At 36.7% G+C, this 27,695-nt stretch overlaps 1 long non-coding RNA gene across 1 annotated transcript in view; it reads left to right on the top strand.

The window, feature by feature from the left end:
* LOC309438955 overlaps positions 1-26,459 on the top strand; it is an 80,034-nt gene extending 53,575 nt beyond the window's left edge. Inside the window, exons 2-3 of the long non-coding RNA XR_014183900.1 lie at positions 19,698-19,749; positions 25,987-26,459. This is a non-coding gene — a long non-coding RNA (uncharacterized lncRNA). The remainder of the gene's footprint in view (positions 1-19,697; positions 19,750-25,986) is intronic.
* The last annotated feature ends 1,236 nt before the right edge of the window (positions 26,460-27,695 follow it).

Here is a 27,695-nt window from a genome sequence, read left to right on the forward strand (position 1 = left end):
TGAGCAGTTGACTGCAACTCTTTGAGTGTGACCATCCAGCCAATTCCTGATCACCAAGTGGTCCATTCATTCAATCCATGTCTCTCTAATTTATAGACAAAGATGTCATGTGGGACAGTGCCAAGTGCTTTGCACAAGTTCAGGTAGATGATGTCAGTTGCTCTTCCCTTATCCATCAGCTGCTCTTCCCGTATCCAACTTATGTCCTGCAGACTGCCCCTGAGCAAGCTGTGTCCATCAGGGTGCTCTGTGGGGTACAAAACCTATGTGCGGCTCTTGAAGGCATGGTCCAGCTGAGCCTAGATAACCATAAATTTGGTCTTGACAGCAGCTGCCAAGAAGCTTGCTCTAGCCAGTGTGGGCCCATGCACATACTTAGAGCAATGCCTGCTCAAGTGGTTCCTGGGTTAAGTACTTACGTGATAGTCACTATTTTTGAAATATGTCATTTTCAGCAGTGCTGCTTATTCAAAACAGTGGTCTAAGCATGTCTGGCATGCCTGTGAATTAAAGGCACTTAAGTCACTGTTGAGATCATAACAATTACAATAAACAATAATTTAATGTTGCATTTTTTATTCCAAGGATTTTCTGCCATTTCTGTTTAATGGTGGCTACCTGTTCATTTAAAACTGAGGTGGGTTTTTTGTGTGTTCAGTAATGGGAAACTTCAGACAGAGTCCTTCCCTTTATTCTGAAATTGAGCTAACAAAAAAAAAAATCCTGTTTTCAGTCCTTAGGCAGGAATCTTTATGTCAAAATCTGAGCCTGGCCATGCAGTAGAGCCAGAAAGACTTATTCCCCTGTAAGCTACAATACCATTGAGACTGACACTGTGTTTTAACTGCATCTCTCAGAGCTGCTGGTGGGACAAATGGATCATAGTGTGTTTTTTATGCTTTCTTTTGTTGGTTTATGGATTTGTTCTGGAGCAAAGCCACCTGTACTGTAAGTCGAAATATCAGTCCAACAGAGAGCACCAAACAGCTCTGAGGGATCAGGTTTGAATAAGATTCTCATATAATCTAGATATAATAGTCCAGCTGGAACATATATTGCAAGGATCCTGCCTTTGAGGTTTGATTTTGCAAATTGAAGATAAAGAAAATTCTGCATAAGGTTTGTATATAATAAACAGTGTCGTATTTGTGTAAATTGTTTTTTGCTAGATACATTTCACATTTTCAGCTTCAACTATTATGTGAATTCCTTGCCCTAGGTTAAAACTAATTATAAAAGCTTACACAGGTGGTAGCAGGAGTAGTTTAAAATAAAAAAGACATTCTATCTGTGCAGCAGTAACTGGGTAACAACACAGAAAGTATAAAATCAGAAAGACATTACATCTTTGCAGGTTATACGTTACTAACATCTCTGTGTGACTAATTTGATGTGACTCAGACTCCTCATAAAAAGATTTGTCATTCTGTCAATTACATTTCAGCTGCATTAAGTGACAAAGCTAGTAAGCTGTCTGTTAATGGGTGGAAAGAACATGTTGTGATTGTGTGCTTGAATTCTGGAAATACTGACTAAACATTTTTTCATATCTTCCCTGTTAGGTAAATGGAGTGATAAATGTCTCTAATTTCAAAACTGCAGTTTCAGGAAGATTAAAAACATAGCAATACTCCATCAATTATCAGTTATAACATTGACTGTGCACAGGATGACTTTTTAACCTGAAGCCTGCAAACCTAAAATGCAAAACAATTTTAGGTACTACCTTCTTTAAATAAGAAGGCATGCTAAACCTGAGCAATTAGGTGCCAGCTACTTTAGTTGAAGGTAATTTCAGATTTTTTTTAACCAATTTTCCCCTGAAATAGTTCAAGGCAGAAATTTTCTTTAAAGTGGAAGTTTTGTTGCTTTATGCATCTCTTGCATTTCAAATAAAAAAACAATATAATGAAACTACTGTTTTCTACAGTGATTCTGAATTCCACATTATTCCATAATGCTTAGCTGGAATAACTGAATAACTGAGTATTAACTCCTGTGACTGTATGAAAAAACAGTTTTTCAGTATGGAGAGGGATAGGCTGGAGAGATCTAACCTAAGATGCAGAAAGGCAGTGTGTCATCATGATGCATGTGTTAAATACCTATCTAGAACTATAACACTTGTACAATACCAATAAAAATTATTAAAGTGAAAAAGCCCATGATACTGAAAATAAGAGTATGATCAAGGAAAAATGACGAAATTACTGAGCTCTTACAATTGACATTCCTGATGTCTAAAAACCTATACAAAACAAAACACCAGAGGAATTAATTCTATCATTTCCTTGCATATTGTGAGATAGATACTGCTTTGGTCAGGTGGCCTAACCAAGACTAGTCCAGTGATTAAAACAGGGCTTATAGATGAAGGGTTCATTATGATTTGTTTTTCAGAATGTAAATCATTGTCTTTAGGAACCATGGTAGAAGTCAATGTAATTGGAATTATAGCATAGCAAATTAAGCCTTTTCATCCATTCAAGCAGTAGGGAAATACAGTAGGGAAAATTGTGCCTTTGAGATCTGAGGGGCTGGCTACTCAGAGGATTAAAGAGTGAATTAAATCCCTGTGTTTGAGAAAAATGAAGGCTGTCAGGGAAGAGTCTCCTTCTTCATGCCCATGAATATCAGGAAGCCCTATTTTTGGATATCATTCTGAGCTCAATCAGGAGCCTGGTTTTTAAAGATTTATTGGTATATACCTTGCATTGATTTCGTCTGAGCTGCTGATTGCAAAATTCCAGTCCCTTGGAATAAATAGAGGAAAAAAAAATGGATGAAGTCCTTATTGGTAAAAGCAACTTACTACCAACACAGCTTTACTTTATTTAAAAGGAACAGAGAGGCTTATGAACTTGACAAGCCTATGTATTATTTTATAGTATGTAATATGCTTATGCGCAAAATTACTTATTAACAGTGAAGACAGCTGAATTATTTAGGACATCTTTTGTGTGGTAAAGGAGAGGAACATTTTTCCTCTTGTTCAGCTTCCGTACATCTGTAGGGTTATTATTGTGGATAGCCAAGCTCATGGTATGATGGGGCCTTGAGCAAAATACACTACTGCTTTGCTGTAATGTGAGACCTATGAAAGTCTGTATTGTTAAGTGGAAGATTTTCATGGCTTTTGATGGTTAATCTGGCATTTGCTGTCACTGCTTTCTCTAGCAATGTTAAATATATTCCCTAATTTTACAGTTTTTTATATCTACGAGTTGAGCTATTATTCAAGACTTCTGCTGTACTTACTTACTAATTGCAGTAGCCATAAAAAGCTCTTACTAACTGCAAATTACCTATCATTGTACTCAGTTGTTTGAAATTACTGAAGCATTTCTCAATTTATGAGATCTGCAAAGATATAAACTCAAATACTTTAAAGAAGTTATAACCAGTCCAGTAGTGTTCATCATAACTTGCTCATCAGATAGCTTATTACACCACCTGTTACATTTATTATACTTTTATAAATCTACATAAATAATTATTGTGTCTGTACTCTGGCAACGATGGCATTATGGTTCATTTAAAAGTCACTTATCAAAACAAAAACTGATATATAACATATGACAAAAGCTTGTCCTGACAATAAGAGCTGCTTGGCAAAATGATTTGCTGCTCTGTGAGGAGCAGCGTTATAGCCTAGAGTTCACTGTCCACAGCTTAATTAGACAGATGGAGAACCATCAGCAAACTGGGATTTGGATTCTGCTGAAAAGCAACTTGTCTCAGGTCACTGGTAGGTTGGGGGGCTTTTTGTTTTGTTCCCCCTCCTCTCCCTCAGGCAAAGAATTAATTCAGAAAACTTTGAAGAATTTATTGCAATGCACAAGAGAGAAATATATAAAAAGAACTGGAATAAATTTTCCTTTACTGCCTTAATGACTACATAAGAAAGATTAAATCTTCACTTCTACAGGAATCTGCATTAAGGGCACTAAAGTGCTTGAGTTCGTAACAAATATAAAAATGAGTAAATCAACAAATGCATCATACAGAGACATGGAGACTGGACTGATGAATTTTCATAGGATTAGTTTTAATAATAAGGGGATGGTGTGTCATAAGATATTTCAAAGTTCTTTCTAGAGCCGTGGCTGAGAGAGACAACCTTCTAGATCTTAACAACACTTAACTCTGTGTTTCCTCTGAAGGTCCTTTGCCTTTAATGCCTCAACCATGTCTGGTGCAGGTGGAGACAGAAAAAATACAACTGAAAGTTGTGAAACTAACTCTTTATATGATGTATTTTAAATTAAGAATTATAAAGGAATGCAGAGTTGCATATTTGCTGAGTAAAACTGAAAACCAGATTTTGACATTTGTAGACTAGGGTAGATCTGAAAGCATTCTGATGTGGTAATGACCAGCTCAATGTATTTATATTCTTTTTAAACAGATTTAAATGTAGTCCTAATATTTCATGAGTTTGAAATTGAATAGACTTCTTTCTTCTACTTACCTCTAGTTAGAAACTGTGGTCTCTTCTGGAACATCACAGCCTGCCGTTTGGTATACGTTCTCATCTATTTTTATCAGATATTGCTAGTTTACAGTTGTTTCTGATTTATATTTACTTTTTGGTAGTAGTCCATGTGGAAAGCTCCTCCAGGCTTGGAAGGACAGCCAACACCTCAGTAGGACAAGTCCTATTCTGGGGAAGCCTTTGCTTCTCCTAACTATTTAGAAATATTGAATCGTTGTTACAATTACAGAGATGCTCCTCCCTGCCAATCCCTCTTCTGACTTCCTCAGTTTGGTATTGTTCATCTTAAAAGTCTTCCTGTGCTTTATGGTTTGGTGACAAAAGGGATGGGTGGAGGGCACTGAAATGACAGATGATGAGTGGAAGACAGACAGTGGATGGGAAACCTGGCTCAGCCACAGTACTGATAGTTGCTTGATGTAGCGTACTACAGTGATGTGATTTGATGTCAATCTCCCTGTTAAATAGTTAGAAGATTTTCTCACTTGTCATTTTGAGTAGAGCTGGCCAGAATTTTTCAGTTGGATTGTTTTTCATTTAGAAAATGCTGATTCATTTAAAGTGAACTGTTTTGTGGAAATGTGTCAATCTGAAGAGACTTTAAGTAAAAAATGAGAATGATCTATCTTTAATTTTCAGAAAGGAGCAGTAGAATTTTCCATTTCAAAAACCCCCAACTTTTTGCATTTTTTTAAACTTTATATGGTGTGTATAGGATTCCTTTGTTTGCAAATAAAAAAAAAAAAAACAACACTGAAGCTAATATAATATATTTTGAATGATCAAAATATTCTGGTCATTTTATTTCACTGAAAAAATAAGGGTTTTTTGCATTTTTCCATTTAAAAATATTTTTGGTAAAATTATATTAAACTTGAAGTCTCACAATTACCCTTAGATCAGAAAATAAGTTCATCATTCTTATATTTTGAGCCTTGTAATTGATCCTTGAAAATACTATTATAACAGATTCATGCTTTTTGGTATTTATTGTGTTTCATATTTCTTAGTGTGTGCAACAAAAGAACTTAGTTCAAAGGGATGCTTTCATGACTCATTTTGTATTTTTCCCCTTTGTTGGTGATCTGCAAAATGGTTTTTGATTATTTCTATAGCTTCCAGGGGTCAGTCTCTTAAATGAAATGGGTTCATAGTAGTTTCACACCAGAAATTGTCTTAAGGTTTATTTTCATTGCTGTGAGGTAGGGGCTCTCCTCATGGGAGCTCTCCAGTTAAAGCTCTACCATGTCTTACCCCAGGTCCCATTGTTATTGACGAGATGCTTTTAGAGGTGAGAATCTCTATTAGAAGATTTAGTGTGGCTGCATGTTAAAAGTATTTTCTCCACAAAGAGCAAAATTGGGGGCATGTCTAGTGAAAACAGAAGGGAATGTTCAGCTTATTGAGCACACACTATGTGCTCAGCTACAAAGCTATAGCAGAAGTCATTGCAAAGTCAGCGTTTGCTGGTTATTACTGCAGACCAGACAGCAGCAGTAGCTGACCTTATGGTGAACAACAACTATAAATTGAAGTGCAGTCTTCCCATTGTATAAAGAACTGGAAGGACAACATAAGCTATTCTTTCTTTCTTTCTTGCATGAGGAAAAAAGTTACAATCATAGTACAGGTACCTCTTGCTTCCTTCCTTTGCGCTAGTATATTGCTCCAAGGACATTAGAGAGATGGGCTCCATGAGCCATGATATCAAATGCCAGGCGTGCTGTGTAGGAATTGGATGCATCATTTGCTTTCTTCTGGCACCTATTTGGATGCGTGGAGAGGAGCAGTGCTGTTACTTGTTCTCTCAGGGGAACTGTAGATCTGTTACTGTCTGAGCAGTACAATGTAGCCCTGACTTTAACATTACAAAAACTCTTTCTAAAAAATAATAAATCACCAAGGATATCTCATCATTAGAGATTATGCTAATCTAAAATACAGCCATTTCTCTTAATCTAAGAATTTTAAAAGGGAATTTTGGTTTTGGTTATACATAGACATTTTTGTCATCTCTTTTAACTTTAAGTGAAGTATAGCTGACAACAGGAAACATCTCTATTAAACACCATTGTTTAAGAGGAATTGGTGAACTTTTCAACATTTTCATTCATCTGTGAGGTAAAATTTTCTTTGATTGATGTTATTTCAGAAGAATGGCATACCTAGCCTATTCACCAACAACGTCTCTATATAAATCTACTGTCTTACTTCCCAGATTATGCTTTATTGAATACACTAATAACAGGAATAGAACAGACCCATTTAGCTTAAGTTTTTTTTTCAAATTTGACAGTTCTTAGTGTCTTATCTTTCCCCTCCCCTTAGAGCACCCTACCCACTCCTGATCTTTTTGTACGACTGCACTATATTGTGTCTCTAAGTAGAGATGCAGGTGAGTTAGTTGAAAACATTATTAGGTTAATGTAGCCATGTTAAAATAATGCTAAATTCTGGAAATGTTCAATGAGATTGTACAGAATACTTTTTGCAAGTTTAAACTGTGATAATATGGTCTATGGTTGTGTGGATAAGTGTTCGGAAGAGCTGGTTCTAATACCAAGCTTCTAGATTCTCAGTGGCATTTTAATTTATATTAAGAATCACAGGATTTTTTCATTTATTATATTCCTTGTAATAATATATTTCTGGAATATTTATAAAATGTCACCTTCTGTTTGCTCAATGTGATCTTGTGTTTGCTCTTGTTTAAGATAGTTTAGATGCATGAGGCTGGATCGTGCATACTCCTCATGTAAGACAAAGCACGTGCTTTGAATTTGAATATCATATATGAGAGCGTGCAGTTTTTCTGTGTGAGTTTGAACCAAAGAAAATATATTTCCCTATATCAAAGGATTAAATTGATTGCAAAGATAGTATCTTCTAAAGTGACATTTATGATCTTATCCTTTTATCACTTTCAAACATATTTGTGCCACTACCTTTTTGTTGTATGGTTGTAATCTATGCAATGAAACTAAATTAGGAAATTAGTAAGGCTGTTCCCCTTCAGTCTGATCTGCAGTGGGTCAAATTTATAAGGATTAATATTTTGCAAGGAAGTGATGGCTTAAAGTCCATAGAAAAGCAACTTAGTTAATACTGCTCAATTCAAGACATGGGAGATACATGGTACAATTTTAATTGCTTTATTTAATGAACTAATACAAAGAGACCCTGGAAGTTAACACATTAACAGTATTTATTTAAATGTATTTTGATTTATATATACTGCTTTGCTTAAATATGAATTAACAACAGGCAATGTCATGTTATAGGTTTTCTTCTTTTAGATTAAATAAAAGAAATTAATTCTTTCAACTTGATGCAGTTTACGTACAAGTCAAATACACATGGAAAAAAGTAAACTCCTTATTATAAAAATACTTAGATAAACTGACTTCAGAATAACCTCTATAGTGATATTAAAAAACAATATCAAATAAAATTGATTAAAAGTAAAATTATACAAATTTATATTAAATGTCAGGAAATATTGTTGAATGAAGACTACCAACAAAGCATTAAAATTGTTGTATCAAGGGAAAAATGGTGTTTTCTTTGCATCAAGATAGTTCTCGTTTATTTGATGGTCATTTTCATGTCATGTCAACTAGTAACATCAAATACACCCAATACTTAAGTTCTTTTTCACAGCTATGTTTTTTTTCTCTTTAGCAGGTATTTACCAAGATTCTTCATTCTCCACAGGATAAATTGATGTAAATCTAAACAGCCCTGCCTGGTTAGGCAGACCTTCCATATTGTCTTCTTGATGTGTGAAAAGTAGTAAAACATGGGATCACACACAGGAAAGTCAAAGATATGGAAGACAGACAAATCTGGGCAAGATTTGCTTATTTACCCTGCTCTGGACATCTTTCAACTGATAGAACAAGTCTCTTCAGGTTATTTGTACTGTATTTGTGGCTGTTATTCGATCATATATGGGCAAGAGAAGAACCTTTACAACTGATACAGAAAGATTAGAAATGGGATTGACTGCATAGCCCTACAAAATTCTGCAAACACTTATGCATGTGAAGAGCTATTGATAAAAGTCTTCAGTTCACCTGAAAGAAGCAATTATATGTCTAAATTGTGTGTGTTAACTCAGTGCCAATGACCCAGATACAAAAACTTCAGAGCAGTTATAAATTTTCTTTTTTATATTTCATATATCTTTATTGTAAATTACAAAGAAGATACTTTGGTTACACTAGAAGTAGGGACAGGTTGAGTGTGGGGTACTTTCCCTACAGTTCACATACAGTACTCCTCATGCTAGATTCCGGATAAAATCAAATGTGCAAGGGAAACCATATTATTTGTTAAGAAAATTAAAAAAAAAAAAAAAAAGAAAAGAAAAAGTGTCAATCTTGCCTTTCTTAAGACTTTAATTGTGGAGCTATTGAAATTTTAATGCTGTTAAAATTTTAACATCCCAAGTATACATGATATGAAGGAAACAATATGTTGTAGTCATTATTACAGTGGTTTGTTAGGCATTGTTTTATCATTTATTAGTGGCATTTTCTTGGGATTTTTGCTTAACTCTCTATGATGCTTTTGATACTTATTAGTCTACATAGATTTTCTGTGGGAGAACAAAATCTTCAGACTATATTTTAAGGCAAAAATATTACTGCTGTAGCACGTCTGGGTGATTAAAGTTGGGTATGTATTTTAGCAGCTCATGAATCAGGATCTGTGTGGATAGAATTTGCCGTAGAGCATGGCAGAAAGAATTGGACAGCTGAATTATGTGAACATGGCATGATTTAATCACTGTTCAGTTGCAAGCAAATTGTTGTTCTTAGCAGATAATTGTGCTCACCAATAGATCTGAATTGTCTATAAGCTGGTATGGATGGTCTTGTTTTGGAAATACAGGTACAAGTAAACAGCTGTTCAGGCCCCACTGTAATTTCCCAACAAAACACACAGGACTTTATTGTTCTTTCAAGACTTCTCAGCTGGATGAATTTATGCCATAAATTAATAACTGCAGGTATCCATGCTTGTACCACAGTCACTGTGAATAATTGATAGTTCTTACAAGTTTTGATGATTTAGAATCTGAGCAGGCAAATATGCAGAATGTCAAATGTTTTTTAGGCAAAGATTTACTTGAAGACTGAAATTTGGATCTTCAAAATGATAAATTCAGTACAAAAAAAACTTCAACAAAGGACTGTTTGTCCTCTGTATCGAGTGTGCTATCATGTTCTAAAAGTATAATCATTCCAGTAGCAGAAAGCACTGTAAGTAAACAACATGAAAATAATATCATCTTGTAAGAGGATCCCTTGTACAACATCTCCAGTGTTGAATTAGTCTAAGGTGCAAGTAGTTTGTGTTGCTTTCTAGTTGACTTTCCAAAGACTGTATGCCATTTGATATGCATTTCTTTTACTTAGTGGTCCTCTTATCTGCAAAAATATATATTCAGATACAAGTGCCCTGCAATTTTTCTCCTAGGAAGAAGGATTGCTTCAACTCAGTCACCAACTCTTTGGAGCCTACCAGCACTACTGTTACTAGTCTTAAGTTTTTATGTTTGCAGTTTAAACACAAACATGACCTGTTGAGCAGACATAGTTTTCCAATATCATGCAATAACAGTGAGGTTTGTTTGAGGAACTGAAGTATTGCTTAACAGTGTTAGGATTCACCTGAGCTGCATCTCCTATACTTTACTTAAGCCTACTTTGTGCCAGGCTCCAGTGCAGTGGCTGGTTTTATCCATAGGAAGGGTCCCCCTTTCTTTTTTCTTTTTTCTGTTGTTGTTGTTGTTGTTGTTGGTTTTATTTACTGATTTGCTTGTTTATGGGCTTGCACATATGTATCTCTGAAGATGAATGGGAGTGGTTTTCTGGGCTTGGTTTTCTGATGGTATGGTAAGGAGTGGTTTGGAGTCAGTAGGAACCTTTAAATATCATCTAGTCTAAGCCCCTGCCATGGGCAAGGATATCTTTCACCAGATCAGGTTGCTGAAAGCTCTTCCCAGCCTGATTTTGAGCACTTCAATGATGAGACATCCACAATTTCTCTGGGCAACCTGTTCCGTTGTTTCACCACCCTCATCAAAAAAGTTATCTTCCTTCTATCCGATCTAAATTTACCCTCCTTCAGTTTAAAACCACAGCCCATTGTCGTGTCACTACAGGCCCTACTGAAAAGTCTGTCCCCATCTTTCTTATAAGCTCCCTTTATATATTGAAATGCCATAGTAAGGTCTCCCTGGAGCCTTCTCTTCTCCAGGATGAACAACCCCAACCCTCTCATTCTTTCGTCACAGGAAAGGTATTCCATCTCTCTGACCATTTTCTTTGCTCTCCTCTGGACACACTTGAACAGGTCTCTGACTTTTTTGTACTAGAGGCCCTAGATCTAGATGCAGTACTCCACGTGGGGTCTCATGAGAGCAGAATAGAGGTGGAGAACCCCATATTTAGAGAAGTGCTAGGACTAGAACTGAGATATGATGTAGATTGGAGCTTTATTTATGTCACAGGTGAACAGACTGAAAGAGAGATTAGGTAGAATTGGGGATTATCTGAAGTAATGAGGAAATCTGGCAGTTTTGTTACACAGCTGTTGCTCTCAGATGTTCCTCAGAAACTTCGGAGAGTCACTATGTTTAACAGTGATGGTACCAGATAACTCATTCTCCTAATCACCCACTTCCCCTCATCTCTGCAAGTGTAACATTACAGACTTGATTTAAAAAAAAAAAAAAAAGAGACACATTAAAGAATTTTATAATGAATATAAGGTATATACGCTAATGCAGAGCTGTAATAGTGCAAGACTCAAAATGGAAATAAAGGGTTTAGAGAAACTTTTTAAAAGAGCAGTTTAGACTGCAGCTACTTGGGCTGTGTCTTCACAGTCAAAAAGGGAAGTCAGCAAAATAATAAAATGGAGTGTCAGTAGAAGGAAGTACATTATTTGAAATAAATTTACTTTGTGGATAATGCAAAGATCTCGATTTTGTTAATAGGCTGAACAAAGGATCTCAATTTGAGCTGATCAAGAGCTAATCAGGTAAATGAGCCACTCTGAGAATCGCATACAGAATTGAACTGACTGCTCAAGCAAGCAGCTGTGTACAGTGCAATACAAGAGCTCCATGCTTCAGTAAAAGCCTTTCCAAGACGATATAAAGTTAGCAGAGTACCTTATTTCAAGAGAAGAGTCTGTATCCGTAGTCCAGAGAGGGAAAAGGAATTGGCTCTGTTGCTCACAGTGAATAGACTGCACCACTTGTGTCGGCACCTGTCATAGACATTAGGTCATATTTTCCTATAGAGAGTCAGAATAACATTTATCTGGTCATAAATTGATATCCCAGTGCTCAGATACCTAAGTTTCAGTGTTTCTCAAAGTACATAGAGCTCCTACATTTGATTCAGTTGAACTAAGAGCCTTTATCAGAAAATCATCTGATATACTATATTTTATTAATATAAGAAAGCTTATTATCAGTGACAGTTATTCTTTTGCACAGATGACTCCTTTAAGTAAGTATGTGTCATATGTAATAAACTGTTGCTAAAGGTTGTTCTCATGACATAATTTTTGCTATCTTCATTTCACTAGTTACTGAAAAGATCATATGATATGTTATTTGGTTCCAGGTCTGCAGGCTGCAAGATTTCTGGTCAGATGGGGCAACTATCCAATGCTTGTGAATTTCAAGGGAAAGACCTGCTTCTGATGTTAACCTGCATCTTAACCTTTCAAACGAATCTGAAGGGCTGTTGATGATAGTTAATTCTTCTTACCTAAAGATGTCTTATTAGTGTTATTGGAGAAGAAATAAAGCGTACGGTTTGTGTGTCCCTGTGTGTGTAAAGATACACATGCATGTTGATGTGTGGATGTTTTAAAGGAAGAATCGTTGCTAAAACTCTAGAAGTTTGGTATGTGTCTAGTGTGTATTCCTAGAGAAAAGTAGACAGAAACCAGATACCTGCATTGCATCTACTAATATGATTAAGCTTGCAATAACCCTCTAAAATTCACCTAGACTACTTCTTTAATAGGAATATAATTAATATTGTGTTATCAAATCTGTCATTGTTTTGCAGCAAGTGCAGCAGCTAGTGGTTTAGTCAGTGGGAAGCCTAAGAAGGTGTTGGTAAGGCAAACGCTATAGCTACAAGCTCCTGGAATTCCTGCCTGGTTAGGACATGATGCTAAGAGAGATCTGGCATCCCACTACCTACCCCCCTCTGGAAGTATTCCACTAGGCAGACGAGGGAACTGAGCTTTTTATTATCCTGTTGAAATATATGCAATGAGATGTAAAGCAGTGGATCCTGAGAAATGAAATGTAAAGCAGTGGTTACTGAGACTGTGCAGATAACTGCTGCTGTCATCTAAATCACCAGTTATAATCAAAGCTTTTAAGATATTTATCCCAGTACCCTAAGCAGATCTTGCCTTCAAATGAGTGTCTGTGTCAAATGATGCTAAAGATACTGAGGCAACTTTGAGATTATCCCGCAGGGCTTTTTTTTCCCCCTCAATCAGTGTGAATTTGCTCACAGAACTCAAGTAAAGACTTAAGCTCAAGAGTGATACCACTAATCATAGTAATAATTTTTGCATACAACCCTTCCTTGTCAAATGCATTTGGTAGCCATGTCTAGGTAATCTCTGTAACATACGTCTCTCACAGACTGTTCAAGCTGTTTGTATGCCATTTTGAGATTCATTCTAGTATGCTTCATCACCTCATTCTCTGCTCCTCCTTGGAGCTTTCTGTGGTATATTTCCCAGTCCTTTCTATAATTTTTGTGCCATTATCCAGCGGAGTTGTGTCATTAGTCGTCACCAAAGTAAATCCAAGATCAGATAGATGAATATCAGCTTTATTTCATCTGAATTATCCATATTATGTTCAGATCATTATATTTAAAATATATTAGTGTTACATTGTCAACACTTTTATTCAGTGTTTCCTAATTACTGTCTTAAAAAAGGAAGAAAAAGAATATAAAATGAAATATTATTCGAGATACATGTGTATGTTCCAATTAAGATCCATCAGGATCTGTTGAGATACTGCTTATAATTAGCCAATATGTGGATAATTAACATGTATTTGCTCCAATGAAATACTGCTGAAAAACGTAATATTCTATTTAATATTTATTTCAAGATCTTTGCACATAGCCACATCCTACAGAATAGAAGGGATGAGTATAATCTCTCTAGCTTTGGATTTGGAATGGAGCACTGAGGAAAGCTGGCTGGGAAACAGAAATTAAATGTCATAGAGGATTTCAAGACTTCAATTCAGGAATACATCTTTTAAAAATCCTGAAATTCTATGCAAAAACTACCTTGGAAGGGCCGTGAGTCCATTCTGTTCTCCATATAGGATGCCAGAGAGCAAGTTAGACTGATTGACAGAAAGTCAAGATGCATTTGGATCAGAGATTTACCTGCTTTCCGAAAAAATTTGCTGAACCCAAGTTGATTTTAACATTTGGCAGCAGTATCATTTTAGAATGTGTCTATACCAATGCTCTAGTTCAGTTTAGCAGTGCACTCTTACGGCGAGTCTCGGTCACATCCACTTAAACCTGCCTTGGTAAATATCTAGAAATGGCCTTGGAGAGTACAGTATGTATTCTTGGCATACAGCAGTGAAATAAAAGATGTGCTCCATGAGTGCAACTTGTAATGGTCAGCCCCTAGTGGGCAGCTGTTCTATGTAACTGAGCTGGCCAGAAGTAAAAATCTGGCTAAAATCTTGAAGTGAGGTCATCAGCTCCTTGCACACTGATTTTTTTTGCTCTAGAGATCTGCATCTGTTTGTGGTCTTAGCCTTAACACAGCACCAAGAATCCTTCTCACCTGGACATTGCTGCAAGCCCATTCCAGTGCTGGTGGGGCTGCGTGATGGAGTGTAGCTCGAGTATTGGTAACTGCTCATATTTACTTTGCTGGGGATGGAATGGCTAAACAGAGCAATCAGGTGACTCATTGGAATCCAGGTACAATTTTTAAAAGGCAAATCTGGCCCAATATTGAAAAGAGTTGAAAATAGATTTCTATTCGGATTCCACTAACCTGACTGAGAAAAACTAATATGTGACGATATAGCATATCAGAACAAGAGAGCACATCAGGAGGACAGGTATTGTTATTTATGTTTCAACTTCTTTACTGCTAAGATAGTGGGAAAAAAAATCTAGTACTTATTTTACTGAGGATGTTCCAAAAATGTGTATCAGGAAGAAATTACGTTTTAAATGTTATAAATTTGTTTAATTAATTTTAAAATGTTGATAAAGTTTAGTTCTTTTCCAGTTACCTTCTCATAATCCTCACCAATCCTCACACACTTACAAATCTGTAGTTAGCTTTGTTTGAAATTTTCCAATGCAAGTAAACATTCTAAAAACATTTAAGTAACAAAAAATAATTATACAATTTCTGTAATATACAATGCAAAATGCTGTTTAATTCTTAACTAATGTATTGTAGTATGAATGAATAGAAGAACATTTCAATTTCTAGAAATTGATGGATTAAACACTCTCTAGAGAAGACATTTTTGACTAAGACAATCCAAATTTCAGCACAAAAAGAATAGGGGAAGTAAATATATTTCTATTAATATACAGCACTTGGAAAGAATAATTACCTGTGAGAGAGATTTCTAGGGGTATGTGCATGAATCTTTCAAGATAAGCACTTCCTACTTCAAGAGCTACAAATAAAAATTAAAAAATATATCTCAGAAATCCACTTACAGAAGCAAGCTCTCTTCCTCTCAGAAATCTCTTTAGAAAACCTATAAACTTTTCTCTCTTAACTGGAGAGAAAACTGGAGCTTTAAATCTATTCCTTTGACTGAATAAAATCCTACCAAATAAAATGAAGTCTTGCCCGTTCATGGGTCTTCAAGAGAGCCTTTGCTAAGTCATAAATGAGTCTTGTCTTAGAGGCTCTGAATACGATTTAGGTGTCTTCTCTTTAGGCTGCATTTTTCTCTAATGGAATTTCATATTATGTTGAGTTGACTGGAATAGATCACACTTGACAATATTCACCCTGCTAATTCTGCTAAGATTCAAATTTCGTTCACTCTGTGAAAGCAGTAATCTATCATGAAATTATTACACTATTATGTCTTTTTTTTGGTATAATAGTAACATACTAACAAAAGTATCAGGGGGGTTTGCAGAAGAAAATTATATATTACATTTGCAGAAGTGTTAAGGAAGGCAATACTTTTAATATTTAATGAACAATAAGAAAAAATAAGAAAGCAACATAACTGTGTTGTTTGGGAAACATACTTACATTTAGGTAACAAAATGCCGTCCTAAGCAAGAAGGAAATCATTCTATTTGAGGGAAAAGAAAAAAAAAAAAAAATCTAGAAGCTTTCACACGCATGGTTCAACTCAGGTTAATCTTTTTAGTGGGATTTGTTATTTTTCAGACACTGAGAGTAACTGTAGCTATGTCATAAGCCATGTTACCTTAGCAATTACTTTATAAAATAGTAGGATGTACTTCCCTAAGGTTTTGAAGAAAAGCTCCTCAGCAAGGCATCCAAGATGGAAAAAAAATATTCAATACTGTAATCACAGTGGTGTCACAGGTAGTGACACTCTAATGTGAACTGCGGCTTGTCTGCTTGCTTCGGCCTTTAAAGCAAGCAGATCTTCAGTACTCGTCTTCAGAGCTGAATCAATTCCCTGTGAAATACACCGACACCTACTTCTGAGTCGTAAATGCAAATGCACAATATTTACGGCTCCAGTTTGGACGGCAGCACGGCAGTTCCCCGAGGCACGTTTGCAGTGACAAAATACTACTTTGTGGCTCCAGTAGTCAGTTCCCATTGGATTTGTGAAAGAGGGAGGAAAAGGCACTTGCTGCAGTTACACCAAATTATATCAGTACAAAGATGGCTTTTTAAGTGATCTCAGGCACTGTATTTTGTCCCCTGAGATACCAAAAACACAAGAGTAGCTATGGGTTTTTGAAGAAAACTGTATGGAGAAAGGAAGTGGAATGACTTCAAAAACAGCTTTATGTTTAGGTGGTTTGTGTCTTTGTTTGCTCTGTTTTTACATGTATTGTAACTCTTAGTGGAATCTAGTGCTCATGCTAACAGTTTGAATCTCTTTACAGAAAAATACAAAATTTCCTTTCTTAGTCTCAGTGTTGCTTTACATGGTGGAGGTCAGCCGTTGCCCTTGTCCTCATCCCATTTTAGGTTTCTATTATCCAGTGAAATATATTTCATATTTTTTTGCTGTGTAATGTAGTATCACGTCTCTTTTGTCGGCTTTTCTCTTCATTCTGTTGTCATTGTTGGGCTCAGTGCACACACGTTATGTTTCTGAAATGAACCCTTCAGGCTTTTCCTAACATTAAGCTGGGACTACTCACATGAGCTGTCTATGGAGCCCTAAACCTAATATTTTGGCTGGGTAACTGTATGCTTTCTCATCTAAGTTTCATCCAAATTTGGGTTTCTGTTGCTTGACTGTGTCCCTCTATATTTTCTAGTTAAGCAATTTTTAGTCCTGATGGATGCACCAGCCATGATGGGAACAAAGTTCAGCAGGACTCAGAGGACGGGTGCTGGCTTTTTTTGGTTTAGAGAGGCTCTGATCAGGAAACCTGCTGTTTGGCCTTAGAGAAAATGTGCTAGAAAAGTCCATTATATGAAAGCAGGTCTGAGGTACAGACCTATACTCATGTAGCCTTAGTCACTTTATTTTCACTGTATTTTTCCCCCTTCTCCCCACCATCTGCAGCTTGTGTTGAGGATTAACAGTCTTCACTTTTAAGGAATAAAATAATGGTTACCAAAGTACTTAATAGAGGATGCCGATGCCTTTCCGTAATGTTTTTAAATTAGATGTGGAACAATTGTCAAAATCACAGATTTCTAGTATACGATTTTGACTCCAGAATTTAAGTTACATGTACTAACCATGGCTATTATTTCTGTTTAATAAAGGATGAAATATTGCATTAAATGTTTTAATCTGTTAGTGAATAAATCACAGATGTTCTAGAGTTCCATTTTTTTCACTCATTCATTTTAATTGTAGGTTGCAGGCATTTAAAAATAATTGGGTGTAAATGACAGGTAAAAGATCAGTCAAAAACAATTCACAGGAGCAAGGTAAAGTCAAACCCAGATTTGGTGTCAGAATGTGGTAGATGTTACCGTAAGAACTTCTTCACTGGGCTCGATAAATTTAGTGTGCATGCATATACCTATGGGTCTATGCTTATATACACATATGTAACTACATATATATAGAGGAAAGTTTACATTCATAGAAAGCAGAGTAATTGTTAAGTTTTATTTTGAAGTCACCGTTAATATGCATCTACTTTTATACGTGTAACAGAAATCTGCAAATGCCCAGTTCCCAAGTAAGCTGGAAGCACAGGGTTCCCCATTAAAATGTTGGCTAATTTGAAAGCCCCACTCAGCACCGGGCATTCAGCGGCTGGAGGTCTCCAGATATTCAGACTTAGGTTTTGTTGTTGTTTGCCTAGTCATCTAGAATGAAGATCCCCTTTTGAACAAACACAGGTATTTGCATGAATACACATATTCATTACTAGGTGAATGATTTTTTCTTCTCATATCCTAATATTCATGACAGTAGGCTTGCTTGCCTATCTTGCATCTATTAGTAGACTTGGAAATCACTGACCATTTTAGGAGGCAAGGAGAGACAACTTTTCTTCAAAGGACAGTGTTTCACAAACAAAATAAACAGATGCAGGATCACTGTAGCATATTGATGTGCAGTTGTACCGTGCATTACACAGATGTGCAGAAACATCTGCACGACTCCACCATCTCTTCAAGCCAGCTGTGAGACAGCACCACTCCTGACGCTGTGCAACTCTGGCAGCAAATATTTCATTCAGAGTAAATGTACTCTGTGATTACCGTCCAAAAGAAAGGGAAACCTACTGATCCTTTTTAAAGAGAATATACCCTGCTTTTTCTTTTCAAGGAAAGCATTGTTATATGAGAGAAAAGCCACTGATGATTTTTTTGTTTGTCACATTATAAAAACAGCTCCTAACCATGAATCTCTTGCCACTGTTATTAAGGGAAGACAAATATAAGTATGAACACTGCCATGCTGGAACACAGCAGCACCATTCTGGAAAAACACACAAGACCTATTTTTATTTTCGCTGTTCTAGTGTCATTTAGTTCATTTTATCAAATAGTGGAAGGTCAGGATGCATAACACTTCTTACAGCTAATATATTTGGCAAAACGCTGCAACAGCCTGTAAAAAATATTTTAAGCAGTTAAGCTCACAAAGGGTATATAAAAGGGCATATACTTAAATGAGTACATAAATTGATTTAAAAACATGTAGCTCTATGGATTTTGGAATGCTTGTTAAACTTGTTATTTTGCTATTAATTAAAGGCTTTCATTACCAACTGTGTATCCATTTTATTAAAGTGCTCCAGTGATTGGAACCACTCCATGAACAAATAAATATAAGCCATGTTCACATACAAAACTATGCGTATATGTATATTATATAAAATATGCACATATATATTTAAAAAAATACTTTGATAAGATAATTCTTTGCTTAGTAATCTGCCACCAAATGCTAATCTACTGGAATGTAGTTGTTTCTGAAATGTTTCTCCCCAATAAAGTCTGATGCAAGATTTTTCTATACAGATATATAGCTACACACATTTTTACTAAGAATTTTTTTTCAGGTATTTTAGAAATGTAATGTGTTTTAAACATTTTTGAGGTGTATGTAGTTTGTATATCAGAGTTTTAAGTACTTTTTATTGTTTTCTTCCAGAATAGAGAAGAATACAGCTAGAATATTACTCACAATAACAAGCTACTATGTTAAACACACATACTGTAGGCTCCAGCGCTCGTATTTGAGATACATTCATAACAGTATGATAGCCATGGGCCTGTTTTCTGTTTAGTAAAACACACTAAGACATCTAGACTTTTCTGCAATATGTGTGATTTCTGTTTGATATTCAAAAGAACAGGCTTATGGCACATTGTGCTTCATATGAGATGAAAAAGTGTGAGCAAAAGATGGTATTTATTGTAACATAGTGATGGTTTTTATTAATACAAGACCTCATCTTTTTGTGTGTGTGTTTTTTTTTCTTTCCTCCCCCAGGTGTCTTAACTGGAAGATAAAGATATGGTCTCATGCTGGGAAGTCGGTGGTGGTAACCAGAACTAAGTTTATACTTTGAAGTATTAGGTCTAACATAATGTATGCTTACATACGTCTTTGTCATTAATTTTCAGCAATGGTGCTACAGACCAGCCTGTGTAAACACAGTGGTCCTGATGCCATGTTATTGCCATACAACTTAGTATTTTTGAATGCTTTTAGAATTTATTTTTTAAAAAGAAGAGATGTAGTATCATCTTCCCACACTCACAAAGTATATTCTTTATACACTACCACTGTGGGAACTGTAGTTTCAGTGGTTACAATATTGTTTGCAATTCAAAAACTGATTTAAGATCTTTGCTGAAATATTTGGAATATGATCTGAACAGCACAGTGGTGTCTCTTTAGGCTCCAACAGAGGAGGCTTTACATGGTTAACTTAAATACAATGACATAGAGATCAGCTGAGCATTTTTTCATTTTCCTGGTGTACTTCACCTTCCACATTTAACAGCTTAAAACTGAGGATTATGCCATTTCCAGGGTAGTTCTTAGGCCAAGTGAATAATTTATTGCCTGACTCTTCAAAAAGCTGAGATCACCAGGATTTGTCACTAGTGGAGTTACCATCTGATTTTCTTTCTCTCAAGATTTCTTCATAAAACCAACAAATTCATTTAAGACAACAGATAATTCACAGCTTCACTGAGTTTCACTGCAAGAAAGATCTTAAAAATTTTTTGGCTGATAATATGACATCCAGTTCTGTCTGAATATATTTAGACATGCGAATACAAGTGAAACTTCTGGGAGCTGGACATACATAACCAAGGGCAGAGCTTGGTTCCTTATATTTCAGGGTAGAGTTTATAGAAATAACTCAGAGATTTTCCATCTGCTTCCTGTTACTGAGCACAGAACCCTCTGTCTCTCTAAGCTTAGATCTGTCAGCTGTGTTTGCTTATTATTTAATGGTATCCTAAAAGTCTTTGTTATCTTAATACTGACTGAGGTATAAATGGCTGTATAGGTAAGAGGGAAATAAAAGACAGCCTTTTTTTTTGGTTAATTTATTTACAGTATAGTCAGAACATTGCCACACATGTGAAGACATAAGCATTATAATATGCAGAAAGGTAAATAAATTTGCCTTAAAAATCCAGAATTTCTAAGCCAGCAAAGCATTCACTTCCATATATGTCTATCTGAGAAAATATCTCAAAATAAAAAACAACAACAACAACAACAAACCTTTCAGTGCAAGAATTACAAGCTGCTCCTTTTTAATTTCAAATGATACTAGAAATAATTTTGCTTCACTTTTCAGTGTCCATCTACAGTCTCCTGTTGCATCCTAAGCCCTGGTCTTGTACTTTAAGTAGAATCTAACCCTATTCCCAGGCAGTGAGGTGACACCTGGACTGCATGTATATGGTCCTAAAAGTGGCACACGACAGAAATAAATGAGCTCTCAGAGGAAGATAAATAAAGGTTATGAAGTAGATATCAGAGTTATTATAAAAGGACAAGGAAAGCGGTGGGAGAAAACAAAGAAAAATCTTCTTATATGGAGCTGTTTTGCCTTCACACTGCTTTCTCAAATTTACTAAGTCATACCCTTCATAAGAAGGAGTGGGGAGGTGCATTTTTATAACAATTGATTATTTAGGAAACAATTTGACTCCACTTACAGAGAATGTGATAGGAGGTCCTACTGACATAGATGTTTTGATGACTCTGAAGACGCAAACCATTTCTTCTTCTGCATAGATTCCCCATGTTCTGTTTTCCTTTCTCACTGACTTTAATGGAAGAAGTTTTGATCTGCTCCACAGTTCTCATTACAGTTTAAGTCCCCATGTTAGTTCGTACAAAAAAAATAGATATCATCACATGTTCAACATGGGAAACATAAAAAAAAAACAGCACACGACTCAACACCAGATTTCTAGATAGGCTTTGGTTGAACAAAGCACAGAAAAAAAGAACTTTATTTATGAAACATTAATAATCTTCTGGAACCTGAGATTCCTTTTACAGGTACTTTGCTCTGCTTTATGCATTTCTTGACAATTCATGTTGAGAAGTTTCTATGTAAAGTATTAGTATAATTACTGTCTTGTTAAAATGTCACTTTTTTTATAATGTAGTATGTGAAATGGGCTTTTAATAATAACTAGCAAGGTCTTGGAAAATAATTTCATGAAAATTTGGGCTGTCAAGAAGTATTGTCAATGTCTCATTGACTTGTGTCATGTCTCTTTAGTTATTCGTTCTTTGACGGGCTCCTTAGGGGTGTTTAAGTCATGTTAGGTTTTAGTTTTAATTTATTCTCAAATAAAACCACACACACTAAAAATTTCAGAATTAAAACCTATTCTAAAAATGTAATTTACATAAAAATAGCTTCACTACCTTACATTGTAAGCTTTATAGAGAAAATACTAGCTATAGTGTTTATGTATATATGTATATCTATGTTAGTCTACCATAAATAATTTCCTTAATGATCTTCATCTGCCAACAGAAGATATTACAGTTTCCAGATAAACCAGCTCATGTGAAACACATTCGTTTGACAATACATGTGCCATGTGCTGGAAGAATTTTGGAAGAATTCATTCACAACATTAGGAAAAAAAAAAAAAAAAAAAAAAAAAAAAAAAAAAAAAAGGTACCCAAGGAAACAAGCTGACAAAAAATGGCTTAAAAGTTTATTTCTGGGATTTTTGAAAATTTGCACTCCAGAGATTTGTTTTTCTTTGAAATAAAGAGATGAGTAAATATACATCACTGTCCAGGGCCTTAATTATGCTGTTCCATAATCTTGTGTGACTCCTATCAGTTTTAATGCAGGCTGTGCCCATGAAGACAACAGCATAATCTATTTTGGAAATGGGGATCAAAGCTGGTGATGCACTGAGTGGAGATGACTACAGGACAGAATTCCCTGTTGTGACAATCACACAGTGTTGATCAGTGCAATTGGCTGTGGTCCAACAATAGATGTTACATTGCGTCAAAGCTGTTCCTGATGAGATCCACTTCCACATAAATTCCCTGTAACTTCTGAGTACCTAGTGCCTTTCATCTGGAGAGGGTTACAGTATCCACCATCCCTCATAAGCCCTGTGTGCCTTAGTATGTAAATGGTTGCTTACCATAACCATGCTGGGAGGCAGAATCATTTGGAAAACAGATTTTAATTCATGTTTTTGGAATATTCTGATTTTTTATTTTTCTGTCAAGTATGTCAGTGAAAACCTCTTGTAATGGGGAGTTTTAGAATTGACTTCTGTTTCTCAGATTCATCTGAGATACAGTAAGACACTGCCTAACATTGGTGAAGTATTATTATATGAACCTGAAGCTACTGTAGGGTATACTTCAGGTCCTCTATATGCAAATTTAGTAGCAGAAAGATGGCAAATTTAAAATTTTTAAGATACAAAGTAGAATATTCTTAGAACAGATGAAAACTCAACAAGACTAGTATCCACTATCATTATTTTAATGACAGACTAACACAAAGTACCTTCAGTACACTGTGGCATCTCCTTCCAAATAGTCAGTCCTATTTATCTATTTTTAAAAATTTCTGGATCCACAGCAAACTAATTCCCAAACTGCAGATAGCTGGCTGTGTTCTCCACCTGCCTTCTCTGTGTTCACATCTGCTGTTCACTGACCATCTTTGTTTCTTTGGGGTTCTAACTCAGGACAATACAACTCGGTCATAAGCAAGTGCTGCAGACCTCCAGTTCAGAGGAAATTAAACTTTTTTGTTGTTGCTTTGTTTTGTTCAAAACATATATGCAATAGGTTTATAGCAAACTTCCAGGTGTATGGATTTATTTTTGAAGTCAAACAGCTATAAATATGTACCCACAGGACTTAGGAACTGAACTGGATAAACACCTTAGTCTTTCTCATGCTTCGTAGGTGTCAAAAATCCCTTTAATGTGCTTCTCCCTCCATTTAACTCCTGATTTGTTTCTGCCTTTGACCACTTTTACATCTGTTTCTCCATCTGTCAGTGCTCTCTAACTTTAAATGCTGTAGGGAGATTTGACAAAATGGAAGCAAATAAAAACCTGGGTGCTAGCTGCTGTTGCAGCTCAGCGAATATGATTGTATCTGATTTTACAAAGGGCCACATGCTGTGTATTAACTCACCAGCACTGGCCTCAGGACTCGCCTGGACTCGCCTTGGCCAGAGTTCACTTTAGCTTGTTTCCAGCTGTGGTCACAATTGTCTATCTGTCAGAAGACCACTATCTGACTTGTTTAAGCTTATCTCTGTGAATACAAATGTGGTAAAGGTCTAGTAAACCTGTGCAGTCCCTGCATAACAAACAAAAGTTCTTTCCTTTGCTGTGGCAGGCTGTTCTGTGTCTTTAACAGTGAAGAGGTGAGGTTTGTCAAACTGTAGCTGGGAATCAGTGCAAGGAAAAAAGTGCAAGTGAGCATGGAAGGTAAAGCAAGCCCACTGTGAATGCCAAGTTCCTATCAGTGAAGCTCTTGGGATATTATTAACAAGTTGATGTGCTAACTCTCCCTCTAAAATGTCTTGAAGATGGCCACTATGGACCTTGGTACCCAGAGGGACACCCCTAAAGGTGAGCCTAACACTAGAAAAAAAGGGTAGATACTAGAAAGTGAATATATTACTAAATAATTTTTAAAAAGATTGTTAGAGAGATTTTTTCTATATCAATTTGGACTACAAGTGTTAGCAGCACTATAACTGGGCTACTCTCAAACATAATTACATTTTCATTAAACTGAGAAGACCTTAGTTAGGGGAGTGGTAAATACTAGGATGAGCATATAATTAATGTTCCTTTTTGTCCATAGCAACTTTTTTTAAGTGTAGCACTGTTATGTTACCCATGCATGCTGTCACGGAGGCACCCGAGAAGTCAATATAGACAGAAAAATAAGTTCCAAAATGGGCTTTAATCTAGCTGGAAAACCATAGGCAATAAACCAGCTAGAAAAAGGTTATATACAAATTATTTAGCACTTTGAGAAAAAATACAGCACAGATTCAGATTCCAGTTGAGGAGATTAGTGGGGTATGACTACATAAGAATAATGAGGTTGTACAACGTGCATACATTCACTCACAAGAAAAAAACTAGAGGCCTCCCACTCAGGGGTTCTCAGAAGAAATAATCACTTGCCTGGGTTAGGCCAGAACTCACTCAAGGATATATCCAGCAAAGGAAAACAACTACTCACCCAAACAAGGAGGTGAGGTGCACTTGATCCCAGGAAGTCTCCTTAGATGATGTCCCAATCTAAGGGGAGGGCTTCAGATCACAGACCTACTGCTCTGAGAAGACCAATCAAAGGGGGTCTTTGGCAATTTTATAGCCTGGCTAGATCTGACCACAGTCATTGTGAAACGGTCCAGAAGTTTCTCAGCTTCTCTGGGCACCTCCAAAGTTAAAAGGGGGCACATTGTTGGTGAGTTTTAATGCCCACTGTGGATCACCATACCTTAAGTGTAATTTTGCTGTTATACATTATCACTATAAATCAACTTGTTAGAATCAAACAGAATAATGCAAATTATAAGAATTATAGTTATTATCAAATATTGGAGGAGTCTGACTAGCCATCCTCAAAAGGAAAACCCAAAAGCATTGAAACATATTTTTCAGCAGGTAGTCCTGACAGACCATTTTCTGTGAAGTGTTGCTTCTTGTCAGAGATTTTGAAAGCCTAGAAGGAGTTGCACATCCTGTCCTACGTGACCAGGCTTGCTGGGTCTCTGGTACCTCGGCCCACCAAATGCCAGCTCTGGCACAAACACTACTTACTTATGTTTGTGCACGAGCCGGTGCCTGGTGGCACAAGCTGCAATTTTCTGCAAAATGCTGCTGCTTATCACAGATTTTGAAAGCCTAGCAAGCATTCCACTTTATGTGCATTGTGACCCACTCTACTCAGCCTCCGCCACCTGATGATGCTGGGTGCTGATTCACAAGCAAACATGACTTCATCGTCTTTGCACAAGAGCCAGCACCTGGCGTCACAAGCCAGCAGCACCTGAGCCATGTGGGTCACCCAGGATGAGCCTCAGATTTTTTTTCTGGTTTCAAAAGGTTCCAGCTAGCAGCCACATTTTGCAGAAAATTGTAGGGAAGAGAAGCTGTATACTGTGATTAAGTTTCAAAGGACGTACCCATCATTAACCAGTTGACATCATAAATGTTTTCTAACCACCTGCAAAATGAGGGGATTTTTTTATTTTTTTTATTTTATTTTTTTTTTTTAGTTTTGGATCCTTCTGCATGACAAAAGGCAGGCAAGATTGAGAGGAAGATTTTTGAGAAGAAGAGTGCTTAGCTTATTTATGTTTGACTAGTAATCAATAGATGTATTGTAAGTAAGCAACTAATCAATTACTTATGTGTGTACTAATTACTCTTGTGCAAAGAGCTACCAACGTGGAGGGGTTGATCAACGGAGGCATGAAAAGACCTCCAGAAGCTCCGCCCTGCCCCAGAGGATGCAGTACTATAAAGGGACGCTAGATGGCAGCAAAGACCGTGAAATAACTAACTTCACTTTTAAATATATGTTTATGACATTATTTTTTAATATAGACGTATTGTATGTTAACATTTTCCAAAAAAATTGTAAGGAATATGCAATAATTGCGTGAATATAAGCAACACAAGACCGTCCGGTTGTTGGCGCACTTATGGTGGATAATACCCAGTGCTACCCCAACACTGTTAAATAAAAGAATGCCTGCTTAACAGTATAATTGACTTTGTTCTTAAGTTTATTTCAGCAGCTCGTACTGCTGGGTGCTGGCTCTCATGCAAAGCCAACTTCACAAAAGCAACAAAGTTGAATTTGCGTGAGAGTCATCATCCAGCAGCACAAGCCAGCAGCGCCAGAGCCACGCAGCTCACCTCGGACAAGCCCTTGAATTTTTCTCTGGCTTCAAAAAGTTCCATCAAGCAGCTGCATTTTGCAGAAAATTATAGCTCACGTTGCTGTGATGAAGTCTTCTTTGCGCAAGAGCTGGTGCCTGGCAAACAAGCTTGCAGCGCCCAAGCCGCTCAGCTCACCACAGATGGGCCCAGAAATTTTTCTATGGCTTCAAAAAGTTTTTAAAAAGTTCATTTTCTGCTGAATACCACAGCTTCCTGGCGATTTTTGCTGCGGACTAATAACTTCAGCTCTCACCCTATGTGAGACACACAGCTGGGTCTTTACTATGTTGTCCTGTCAGGTGCTATTTTCTGCCGAATACCATGGCTTGCTGGCAATTATTATTGCCTTGGAAGAACAACCTCAACTTTTGTCCTGTGTGAGCCACAGGGCTCGGGCTCTGCCATGTCATCCCACTGGGTGCCTGGTGGTGCAAGCTACAAGGTTTGGTGAAATGCACGTGCTTGCTGGAACTTTTTGAAGCCAGAGAAAAATTCTGGGGCTCCTCCAGGGTGAGCTACATGGCTCAGGTATTACTGGCTCCCATCTCTGGTTCTCATGCAAAGACATCTTCGTCCCAGAAGCGTGAGCTAAAATTGTCATTGTCTTTGCTCGAGAGCTGATACCTGGTGGCACGAGCTACAATTTTTGGGGAAATGAGGCTGCTTGCTGGAACTTTTTGAAACTAGAGAAAAATTACAGGGCTAATCCACGGCTTTTGCGCAAAGCCCACTTCTGTGGGTGGATTTCAAGGTTTTGTTTGTTACAGTCTATGGCCCCTTGAATTCTCTCCTTGAGGGACTGGATATGTATCTTTAAAGCATCCGGCAGCTGTCTGATAAGTGGTCGAAGGTGGGTTGGATTTACCAGCACAGCCATGGCAACTCCTTGCCACCCTTTTTCATTCATTGCCTGTATACAAGCAGCCTTTTGAACACCTTCAGCCAAGTCCAAAAGTCCATTGTCCTAATCATGATGGGCTCCCCAAATTCCTTGACATCCATGCCACCAGCCCAGTAAGCCATGCCAGATATTATGGAC

The sequence above is a fragment of the Streptopelia decaocto genome, assembly GCF_964273445.1.
Source record: "Streptopelia decaocto genome assembly, chromosome: 4".
NCBI lineage: Eukaryota > Metazoa > Chordata > Aves > Columbiformes > Columbidae > Streptopelia > Streptopelia decaocto.